At 43.2% G+C, this 12,140-nt stretch overlaps 1 protein-coding gene across 7 annotated transcripts in view; it reads right to left on the bottom strand.

The window, feature by feature from the left end:
• Positions 1-12,140, bottom strand: part of MITF (melanocyte inducing transcription factor) — a 214,133-nt gene that overhangs the window by 201,183 nt on the left and 810 nt on the right. The window contains exon 1 of one of the 7 annotated variants that reach the window (XM_025885080.2): positions 11,451-11,471. The exons of the other annotated variants lie outside the window; for them this stretch is intronic. The gene's annotated coding sequence lies outside the window, so the exon portion shown is untranslated. Of the gene's footprint in view, positions 1-11,450; positions 11,472-12,140 lie in introns of those variants that run through there. 7 annotated transcript variants of the gene reach the window in all.

The raw sequence follows: 12,140 nt of genomic DNA, 5'->3' as shown, positions 1-12,140 counted from the left end.
AAACCTTGCCCAGTGATTAAAAAAAAAAAAAAAAGCTAATAGGTAGTCAAATTGGAATTTAAGTTAAAAATTTGTCTTATTCTAAAGGTTAAATCCAGAACTTTAGACTTCGACTGGTTGGGGCTTTTAACGAGTTTACAAGAAGAGATGCAGGCCTTTGCTCTGGAGAAGGTCAGCATACAGCAAAACAAAACAAAACAAAACACACAGACAAACAAATGTTTGGGTCTAAGTAGATTAAGGGTAGGCTGAGTTTCCTGCTAAAGTAAGCAGTCTGGCAATTTTCTATAGGCTCTATTTGTCTGACACAACCTTGGCCTTGTCCTTCCCTGTCGCAGTCTATACCTCCCCACCAGAGAAGTGAATGGCCCGGTGAGATTCAGAACAAGGGAAATGATTCCGTGAAGTCAGGACGCCCGTACTGTGACAAGACAGATGCTGGTGGGTCCCAGCCATTCCATCCCTCTGTTTTGGAAGCTCCTACACTCTGCAAACTGTCTGGAATTCATTAAGACAGGAAAACAGGCCGAAAGCCATATTTCAAATTTTATTCAGCAGAAGTTTTGTGAAAAACAATTTGGTCATGTGGGCATGCTCAAAATCATCATCACCCTGTTTCTCAACCAAATCTTTCAGTCAAGTGATTGCATACTCTTTGAGCCTGTATCACAACCCTCTCTTGAGATATGGGCCAGGGCTCCTTGTGGCAGTGCATCTAGGTTAACTCCAAGCCACCCAGAGATCACATTTAGAAACCCAGGAATCCTTCCCTGGTTTCACTAGGGTAGATACTTTCTAGAAGGGAAAGTTCTGGGGTTTTGGCTTTTGGTTTTTAATCAGTGCGGAATTACGGCCAGTGACCATCTCTAGCCTGACCACAACAAGCAGCATCCCATTTTTCTTACTAAATGTATTCTAATCCAGGAAGTTTTTCATTCCAAAACAGCAATATAAGCATAACTCAACATGGAGACAGAGAATTCATGGTGAAAGCATTAGGGTATTCTGTCTCAAACATGAGTGAGCATCACCAACTGTGGGGTGCTTATTAAGACACAGACTCCTGGGACTGACCACCAGCGTCTGACTCAGTAGGACTGCGGTAGAGTCTGAGAATGTGCACTTCTAACAAGCCTGAGGGCCACGTTTTGAAAACCACTGCACTAAGGTGGTAGTAGTGGTGGATGGGCTGGTGTTGCAGGGCAGTGGGGTGGTGATTTTGCTCAACGAATGTAGACTAGGAAGCACTGCAGAAAGGTCAGATTCAGACAACACAAAAGCTTGGACAGTCTCCATGCAAGTGGCAGAGAATCCAAACTAACCATGTTTACTTAGAAGAGGAAGTTATTGGTTAAATAACAGAAAAGTCCAAAGACAGGCCTAAGTAGGCCTACCAAGGAAAGCCACAACGTGATCCAGAGGTGAAACACCCCTTCTAGGATCACCACAATGATGGCTGGCCATCCACCAACTATGCACACTCTCTTCTAGCACAGAGGTGTCGCTGCCCAGCTGGAATCTCTATTTTCCAGCTCCCACCCCTGCATCCAGACACAGACAGGAGTCTGGTCCTTGTCAATAGAATTTGAGAAAAGTGAGGCCTGTCACTTTTGGACCTTAGTTATGCCTTCTTCCCTTCTTTTTCCTTTCCACCACCAAGACACAAAGGTCCTAGGCAAAGGAAGAACCAGAAGATGGAAGGAGTCTGAGTACTTGATTTGCCACGTGGAGGAAAGTTGCCTGCTAAGCAGGAACTATTTACACGTATGAATTTTGCATGCCACTTTGCTACAGCAACTAACATTGACCTAATTTAAGAACTTGCTTGTTCTCTGCCTATAAGGTATGGCTTTATTCTAAACCCCGACATCTTCCCAAGTTCAAGATCAATGAGAATAAATGGAGAATCTCTGTTAACGCGCTAACAAAAATCCTGGGATTCATTTTCACTAGTCAGCATGCACCTCCCTAAAACCAATCTCCATGATAAAGAACTGTGGCAGGGCCTGTGTCAGATTCTCCACTCCTGAAGCCAGGAAACTGAAGCAGATGGGCTGAGCATGTGGGAAGGGGTTGTTACCAGAATTTGGAAAGGAGATTAGGGGCAGGCAAACTAAAGGTGTTCACTACAGAAAACACATAAAGAAAGGGAAGTTGGCTGCTGGTGAGAAGTGACTAGAAAGATGTCATGTATATGAACCCAAGAGTGAGAAAGAGGGGTACACTGGACCAGCAGAATGACTGACTCAGTCAGTATCACTGACTCCAAAAACAAACCTCAATTAATTGTCCTTGCCATTCAGCCTCCTGCTGTTAAATCATGCCTTTCAGTGATTATGATGCTATGACCAAGCAAGTGCCATCAAACCTTCTTGTTCATTTCTGAATCAACAAAGACTTAAAGCTTCCATATGCAATCAGTATCATCAAAACTGCACTCCGGATCTCACCATTTAGCATGTACATATACGGCATTTACTTAGATAAAACATTATTAGTGTTTACCTAAGCTACTGCAAACTCTTCTTTTAAAAATAAATAGAATTTTCAAGAATGCACGGCCAGTGTCATTGTCTTACCTTGAAAGTAAATGACCCTACCTGGCCAATACTATTTTAATGTTTATTCATAGTTATTCTCTGCCAAAGACATTATAAATTAATTGCAAAGGGTTCTACTGACCAAGGTGCCAATGTTCTAAACTTAGATGGTGTGCTTATGCCGGCTCAGTAATAAAACAAAGCAAAGCTAACCCTGAAATAGTACCTTTCCATCTTTTGCGATAAAACTTCAAAGGCTAAAAAACAAAATAAAAATGTACCAAATTCTTTTGATGGAGAAGGGATTGTTACAATATCTGTGTGTCTGTTCACTGACTCAATTTTAGAGTACTCTCTCCAGCTGCTTGGGAGAGATGCAAGCAAGACGAACAGTGTGGCCATATCTCACTGAGATCCTCCAGTAGGCTTTATCAGGACTGTGCTAGGTTCCAGGTTCACCAGGAAATCATCTTCAGGGTTTCTACGTGCTTTTCCTTTCACTAAGTTTCAAATCTCCAGTTATAAAAATGAAATGTATGTTCTGACAAACATATGTCTTGAAACCAGTTAGTATTTGGGAGCATTTTACAATAAAGGTACCAAAGAAAATGTAGCATTCCTATCTGTCAGTTCATAATTTTATATCTAACCTCTGCCATCAGGCTAAATGAATCTTCCCGATATCAGCTCTTCTTCTCACCAAAACAAGGTAAGCTTCCTAGAAGACAAACATGTTCTACAAAAATAAGTTCTACATTGCCAACAGTGGAGACAATTACTTTTCCCATTCTGCCTTTGATCACAGAGGAAAACAGACAAATGCGTGTGAATGATTCAGCAAGTTATCCCACTTTGGGGAAGGGGCAGGGGTGGAGAGGGTGAAGGCCACAGATGCCCTCCTGAAGTTGCTCAACAACCCACAATTTTCTTATAGAAGGACAGGATTCTACCCATGCACTCCACAGACCTGTAACTCACTGCATTCGGATTTAAAATATTTGTTCTCACATGACCCAGGGTTTTTCCTTTTGAAAGTCACCACTCCGTGAGTACTTAAATCAAAGAACACAGCTACTAGAATTCGAATGCTTTGAAGATTTTTGTTTTAAGTTGTTGAATTAAAAACACGCTATTGCCTGTGGATGTCAACACTGATGAAAGCTTGAGGTGCTGTGTGGGAAGAGAGGCTTCTTCTTGAATTTCCATTTCTGCGCCAACACTGACATTTTCACATCAGTGTGAAGAGGAAGCATGATCTAGGGGCTGAAACACAGGACTCTAAGTCAGGAGTTCTGTAAGAGTTGTTCATGGTGTATATTGCGTTAAATGAATCTTAAGCTCTACATTTTAATCCTAGGGCACTAGGCCTTCTCCTTTATACCAAAACTTAATTCAGAATCCAGCCAGAAACCATTCCTAGGCGAAGCATGGTCAAACATGAATGATCTCAATGCAACAACAGTGAGAAGAGCAAGGGGACAACTCGAGTAAGATGATCCTGGAGGAAAGAAAGGATAATAAAAATAACAAGACCCATCTCCATTTTCAGTCCGAAGTTAGGTTTATAAAGACAAGCATAAATCTGTGACTCATTCAATGTTAGGAAAACACTTAAAACCAAGTTACAAACAGTTGCAGGGAAGATTAATGGCTGTATTTTTCTCCACTATTCATGTATGACCTTAAACCAGTCCTATGTGTCTTCCTGAGCACCTATGAGGTAAAGCCTAATGTTAGCTGCTTTAAAAAAAAATACCTTTTATCTGCACAGCAGCCCTACAAGGTAGCTATTGCCCCATTTTACAAAAGAAGGAACTGAGATTCAAAGAGGTTAGGGAACTGACATTCGAAGAGGTTGGGTAACTTGTCCAAAGTCATACAGCTAGTGAGTGGTAGCACCAAGATTTGCACACTTTTTTTCAGACATACAGGTCTTGCCTCAAAATCACCTCCTCTGTGAGGTCATTTTCTCTGATATCAGATCCAATCAAAAAAGCCCCTTCTTTCCCAATCACACTGTATCAATTACACCCTACTGAGCAACAAAAATTATACTGTCCATTTATTTGGTACATTATTAACTATGTTCCCATCTCCAAAATGGAAGCACCATCATAGCTGGAAGCTTGCCATTCTGGTTCTACATCTGATTCCCTCTGGCCAGGACAGAGCCTGACACACCATAGGCGCTTAATAAATAACTGCTGTAAGAAGGGAGAGAAGGAAAAACAAATAAATCCAGGTCCTTCTGACCCAAAGTTAGACTGCCTCTGCTTAAAGTGACTGAGGAACGTTTCAGAAGCACCTTGGGGAGGACACTAGGGTCCTCATGATTCTGAGGTACCGTTTACTTCCCCGTGGGCTTTTCTCTCACCTTTACCTCACGCTTCCCCCCCAGCTCAACTTCTGACTCCGGCAGAAAACAACCAATAGGTTATCATCTGCAACACACTTGGGGCAGCACCCATTGCTTGAGAAGCCCCCGGAAATTTGAGCACTTGAAGACAAGGACCTCATGGTCCTGAATCTCAGGACAGAGGTCTCGTGTGAACACCACAAAGGTGTATCCCTTTATTCTTCGTGGCCTGCATGAAAGGCCAAAGGAGGGAAAGACATAGAGAAGAAATAAGGAAGCCATGTTTGAGAATCAACCTAGAGAAAGGAGGAGCCTGGTCCTCGCCCCAAGACCTCAGGAACTGAGAAGGGGGGGCAGGGAATTGCAAAAGAGATCCAGTCCTGCTTGCAGGTCTTCTTGCCCTCAGCCTACATCTGCCCCCATAAAGATAGACTTCATGACTCAGGGGAATCCCCTGCCCTAGAGTACACAATGTTTGCTAGACTCAAAAACCTTCTTATAAACTGCAACTTGTCTTTGCAATATCAAAAGCCTGTAGTAACTCCATTTAATATCTTTCACACATCTTCTTGATTATTTTCTCCAAATTATGCAGAGTGGAGTCAAACATATTTTTATAATTTACTTTGGTGAGACAAACCTAACAGCAAAGTACATTTCATACTTAAAACACACACAAAAACACACACAAAACAAATGAAACTCTTGCTTACTGTCCTTGAAAAATACCTCCCCCAAAAAAATTAGCCGAATGTTTTTTTTCCCTATTATTTATCCTAATACTGCCAGTTCTGAAACAAAGCAGTTGGAGGGAGAAATTTAGTAACTTTGATTTGTCCCAAGATACATTTTTTTACACTGAGGTCCTATTCCTGACAGTATGCACATGTGACCTGTTCTAAAAAAAGGATATTTTCCACTTCTTGCACAACTGGAGCAGATATAAACATCAGCCTGTGCAAACTGCACTGCAGAACTCAAAGGCAATTAAAAACACACACATACATACACTTAAATAAATTCTATAAATAGCAGTACTCAGGAAAAGGAAATCTCTAATAACACACAGAACCAACACTTACAATCCACTTTAATCAAATTTTCCATCTAATCATACCACAAAACTAATTTGCATAATAAGACTTGAACATCTGCCAGTGTGAGGCACCTCGATCTTGCCTATTTTGCTTCAGATTCACGGATCTATACGTGTCTTAGTTATTGTCATGAAGAAGAACAAAATGTCCATGGTAAAGTAGAAAAGAAAGACTTATATTACTAACATGTGCTAGGCCCTCTGCAAAGCACGTTTACAGATTTTATTTCCGTTTTAAAACTTTTCCCAACAGAGAATGGTTCTCTTGACCCCATTTTACCGTGAAGGGAACTGAGGCTCCTAGAAGCTAAATGTCTTGAACACGCATGTAGCAGTTACATGGCAAAGCCTGAGCACAGCACTTCAGCATGTCTCCTTCTGAACCAGCCTGTGTGCATACAGTCTCTGCTACCACCACGTGCTCCCAGACCATAAGGAAGCTCTGCAAGTCTGCTTAAACATTTAAAAGGCAACCAAAACCCCCAGAAGTCTATTTTAGGACATGTCCTCCAAGATGTCTAACTTTTATTTAATGTTGTAGAGAAATAATGCTTGAGTATTGCTTGACCTCCAAGGCCAAACTCAAACATCCCCACCTGTTCACAAAACTGGCCTCCAATGTCCCTTCCTCTATGACCTCCACAAGTTCATTCAGATGCCCATTGCTGATGCCCACCTCCCCATAAGATCACACTCTGTCTTGTATGTTTAGCTGGGTCCATGTGTTCTTTCCTTCATCCACTGGGAACTTTGAAAAAGGTACAGAACGATGCGACTCTGCATTTCCACTGCTGTGCACGGTGCCTCTTACAAGGCGGTACAGGCTAGTGGACAAGAGCTTGAGGCTACAGCCAGGCTGTCTCAGGTTGTAACCAGGCCCAACCACTCGCTATACCCCAATTTCTTTCTCTGTAAAATAAGAATAATAAGGGGCACCTGGGTGTCTCAGTCGGTTAAGCGTCTGCCTTCGGCTCAGGTCATGATCTCTGGATCCTGGGACCGAGCCCCACATCGGGCTTCCTGCTCAGGGGGGCGTCTGCTTCTCCCTCTCTCTTTCTCTCTCCCTCTGCGCCTCCCCATCGCTCATTCCCTCTCTCTCTCCCTCAAATAAATAAATAAAATCTTTAAAAAAAATAAGAATAATAAAAATACCTACACCCAAGGTTGAAGTGAAAACTAACTGAATTAATACAAGGAAATATACAGAAGCAGTCCTGGCAGATAGTAAGCACTGTGCAAGAATTACCAGGTTTAAAAATTATAATTAATATCATGATTGTTTTTATTTATTATCTCATGCAAGTTTTTGCAAAGACTAAGTCCACGTACATAAAAACACTTAGGATAGGGGCTAGCACAGGGTATGCACTCCATGAATGTTAACTATGTTTATTGATGTTAATTTGCACATAACAGAGCTCAATAGACACATGGTGAATATGAGGTTTTATGCATACACTAAGGCCACAACTGCTTTTTTTTTAACCAGCATAAATTTTTATGGGTTGGATCAAAAATATAAAATGTGAAAAAAGAACTTATCTGAATACCTCATTAAGTGGTGGTTAAGTGGTGATATTCATTAGGAGACTGGTTGTTGTTCACCAACAACTCTGGCCTTAAGGAAGAAAGCCAAAGACAACCAAATGCAAACACCTTCTGGAATGTCAGGACTCACTGCTAAGTAATAAAGAAATAATAAACTAACAACCAGAACACTATTTACTGAACCCTTACTATGTGCCTGGCACATGCTAATAATCTTCCACAGTCAATGTCATAGATACTGTTTTTAAGACCCCTAGGATGCAGGGGTGAGTCAGATGAGTAAACTGAAGTTAGGGGTCACCCAGCCTGCCCAAGTTCACCAGGCTAGTTAGTGACAGTGATGCCAGAATAATTCTGGCAGTTCCCTGCAGACTGGATGGACAGAAAAATCAAGAAAACTCTCAGAAACCAATTAAGAGATTGACAGTTGTGCTTTGCCAAGAATGGATTATCATTTCACAAAAGTGTATTTTTTAAATCAGATTTATTTTTCTTTCAAGTAGAAGTTTGAGCTGATAGATTAGATGGATAGTCAGCTGTGTTCCACAAGTTCATTTAGATGTCCATGTTCCTTCTAATCTTGTCTTTTCAGTGTTCCCTAGGGTATTACCCTTGGCTTTATGGTTAAGCAAGATTACCACCACCGTGTCTGGGTTCCAGCCTGCAATAAGAGGAAAAGACAGAGTGGAGAACGTGCAGGCTCAGAAAGGGTATTTTTAATAGGAAGACAGGAGAGAAAATCTCAGAATAAATCCAAGAAACGGCCTTATACTAAAACATGTGAGTGTGTGTGTGTGTGTGTGTGTGCGTGTGACACAATAGTCTTTGTCTTTCTCATTTCACCAAAAACCTGTGAAATCTTCACACATCTCTCTATGAATCAGCATTGGGAACCACTGCTGTATCCTATCTTGCCATAATAAACCTAAGACTCACTCTCGTTCCCATTTCTAATTTGCAGGAAGTTAGACAACAGTTACCTAAAACGTAACTAAAATTTTGGGAAGAGAAGAAACTGGAAATAGATTAGGTCAATTCAGAAGTCTGTCCAGGAAAGGGGCATTAGCGACTACAAAGCCACAGAATTTCACACCCAGTAAACTGAACAAGAGGACCTTAAACCTGAGAGATGTGACCATATTTTAAAGTGTTGTTTTCAGGTCCCAAAGACCTACAGAGAGTTCCTGCACTGCTAGGAACGCACTGAACAGCTCCACATGTGTTTCTCTGATGAGACTGTGCCGTGTGAATTCTGGGTTCACCCTTGATATTTGGTACTTTTCCCCTGCCACCTACCATTCAGAGCTCATTCCCAGAACACACAAAGGCTTCAAAAACCTTGCTGGGGGGACCAAACTGCAAATAATTCTTCGTTAGAACCTTTCCTCATAGCATGCATCTTCCTCTAACACAGATTTGCCTGTGAGGAAAAAAGGGGGGTTCACATGATCTAAACCAAGCAGCTTCACATTCCTAAAGGCCAGGAGGTCTGGGTTAGGAATGAAAATGTCTTTCCTCATGAAACACCTGCACATTGGAGCTTAGCCCAAACGAAGAGTATATAAGCTCATCTTTGGAGAGACCTTGGTGGATACCTATTTTAAAAGGCTGCAATGTTGAATGCAAAATCTGAACAAAGCACCCCATTCTAAGCAGAGTCCTACGGGAGAAAGCAACACCTGTTCAAACAACAAATCATTACTGTGCCAGGCAATGTTCTAGGCTAACTGTTCTGCACAGGGGTGACGGTACCCCTCATGGGCATTTGGCAGTGTCTGGAGACATTTCCAGTGGTCACAACTGGAGGTAGGGTGGTACTGGCCTCTAGCAAGCAGAGGCCAGGGATGCTGCTCAACACCGTGCAATGCCCAGGACTGCTTCCACAACAAAGAATTATCCAGCACGAAATGTCAACTGCACTGAGGTTGAGAAACTCCGCTCTAGATTCTAGGAACACAACAGTAAACAAGGAACAGACAGAAATCCCTGCTCCCCTGAAGCTGGCAGTCTAGTGGGGAGAAACATCAACATAACATATTAAAAATGACAGAGTTAATTGTAATATAAATATTATGGAAACAACAGAGCAGGGCAAGGAAGATGAGAGTTTGGAGGGATAGCAATTGTACGTAGTGAGGTAGGCCTGGTAAGAATATTAAAAGTAAGACCTGAAGTTGGTGAGGCAGTGAGCACTGTGGCTCTCTGGGCAAAGGACGGTCCGGGCAGAGGCACTAACAAGAACAACATACAAAGGCCTTACGGTGGAGGGGTCTGGAGTGTTCCAGGAACAGTGACGAAATGAGCCTGGCAACAGCAAATGAACTCAGAGCTGACAGGGAGCTTGACCATACAGGCTGCCTTTTGCCAGTTAAAGGATCTCGAGTGTTACTGAAACTAGGAGCCATTGGAGAATTTTAAGCAGAGAATGACATGATGTGGCACGTTTTAACCCACTGTTTCTCAGCGTCAGCGGTGACAATTGAGGGCCAGACAATTCTCTGTTGCGGGGGCTAGCTTGTGCATTACAGAATAGTTAGCAGTGTCTCTGGCCTCCATTTACTAAAGACCAGTACCAACGCCCTTCCATTTGGACAACCAAAAATATCCCCAGACATTGTCAAGTGACCCCTGGGGGGCAATGCCTACCCCCCTTGAAAACCGATTTTAATGGGAACATTGTGGCTGCTGTGTAGAAAATCCACCCGAAGGGGTAAGAGGAGAAGGCAAGAGAGCAGTTAAGAGACTACTGCAATAACCCTGGCACGGGCTGGTGAGGACTTGGACCAAAGTGGGAGCAGAGGAGTTGCTGAGAGGTGGGCCGACTCTGAACACATTTTCAACTCCAAGAGACAATCCAGAGAATACACCTGACAGACAAAATGGCTACAGCAGTCTTAACCTTTCCGTTTCTGCTTTTTCCAACCAAGACTTATGAGAAGGGAGGTGCCCTGGCAAAGACTTCAGACAAAAAGCCATGAGGAGGCCCCTAACAACATGTAGCCCTTTTAAAGTCACACAACAGATGCCGATGACAATAAGTTAGACAACTGTGGAAAACAGTATAGGGAAATTTTGCCAACCCCATATATTTATTCACAGATTTTATTTAACTGGTTTATTTCAAAGAGCATGTGTCTGCTCCACAGACAAGTTTTACAACAACTTTTTTAATTTAGCATTCCTCTCCATACCGGTTCTGTCCCGCACCTGTTTCTAGCTTCAACGTGTGAAGCCATTGCTTCCCACGTACCCACATTTTTCCTTACACATGCTAGCTAGCTACCGAGGACGTTCACCCTTGCAAGTAATTTTTTGCCGACTCTGAAAAAGAACAGGCCCAAATCCTTCAACATGAGTTTCATGGCACTCATTTGGGTTTTTCCAGATGGTATTTTCCTCACTCTCTCAAACTCATTTAATGTTATGTATCAGCTCCCATCAAAAATGTTCCAAACAGTCCGGTTAATTCATTTCTTTCAGGACTACACATAGACACACACACACACACACACACACACACACACACACTCAAACACTCACTCCCTCATTTCTGGCCATGTAAGCATTTGCTTATAGAAGCAAAAGCAGAGACTGCTCGGTAAAACACTGGTCCCTTCAGCCGAATGCACATAAAGCCCCAATGAGCATAACCAACAATACCCTTTACACAATATTACTCAAAACCCCCAACCCCCAACACACACGATCTATGCTCACACACAGAACAGCCATTATGAAGAGAAACCATCAACTAAAGGCTGGGTTTAGGCATCTAACTGCATTTCCTTCCAATCCCCTACAAGCATCTGCAAAGAGACTGCTTCAGCAGCCCAGTCAGTGGGTCTGCCTTTCCCAGATTTTTTCCTCGACTTGGATTCAGAGTCTTGACACAGCCCTAAAGGAAACAAACCTGGTTCTGCTTGCCACCAGAGCAAATACCAGCCCCACGCACCCCAGAAACAAAGACTGTACGACTTCCGTCCTGAGTCAGTTGCCCTTCTCTTCATCCAGCCTGATTTCTGGACCCTCTCACCCTCTGTCAGCCAGGCCCAGATTCTACCCACTGCCAGGGCAGGCAGGAAGGTTTGAGATGGGTGCAGAAGCACTGCTGAACCTTCCAGGCAGGGCTTCATCTTCTTTCACAACTGAAAGCGGTGGACATAAAAACCCTTCTCTACTATCACAACCTCAAATGACCATCTCCCGCTTTGTAAACACTGGAAATGCCAGGGAGGGGCCACAGGACCAAGAAAGGAAGATACCCAACCCATTCCGATGGACTAGTGGAAATGGAGGTAGCATAGGAAGTGGGCACTCAACGTGGTGGGGCGCCAGAGCAGCGGGTGTCTTCACTTCTCTCCAAAAAGTTTTTGAAGTCCTCAGCGAATTAAACACGTGTCGCTGCCAAGCAGGGGACCTGCCAAGCAGGTGTGTCCCAATACCCTCCAGTTCCAAGGCTTTTGCCCCTCCAGGGAAGGCCCGGTTTTGAATGGAACTCTACTGCCCAGGGAGTTTAAACCTGGACGAGAGACACGCCCACCCGCGGCCCCTGACAGGCCCGCGCGCGCGTGCAGCCGTCTGCAAGGTGAGAGGCGGGGCT

Source organism: Callorhinus ursinus, unplaced genomic scaffold, assembly GCF_003265705.2.
Source record: "Callorhinus ursinus isolate GAN/ISIS: 27379988/994484 unplaced genomic scaffold, GSC_fseal_2.0 scaffold15, whole genome shotgun sequence".
NCBI lineage: Eukaryota > Metazoa > Chordata > Mammalia > Carnivora > Otariidae > Callorhinus > Callorhinus ursinus.
This window is presented reverse-complemented; position numbering and strand designations above follow the sequence as displayed.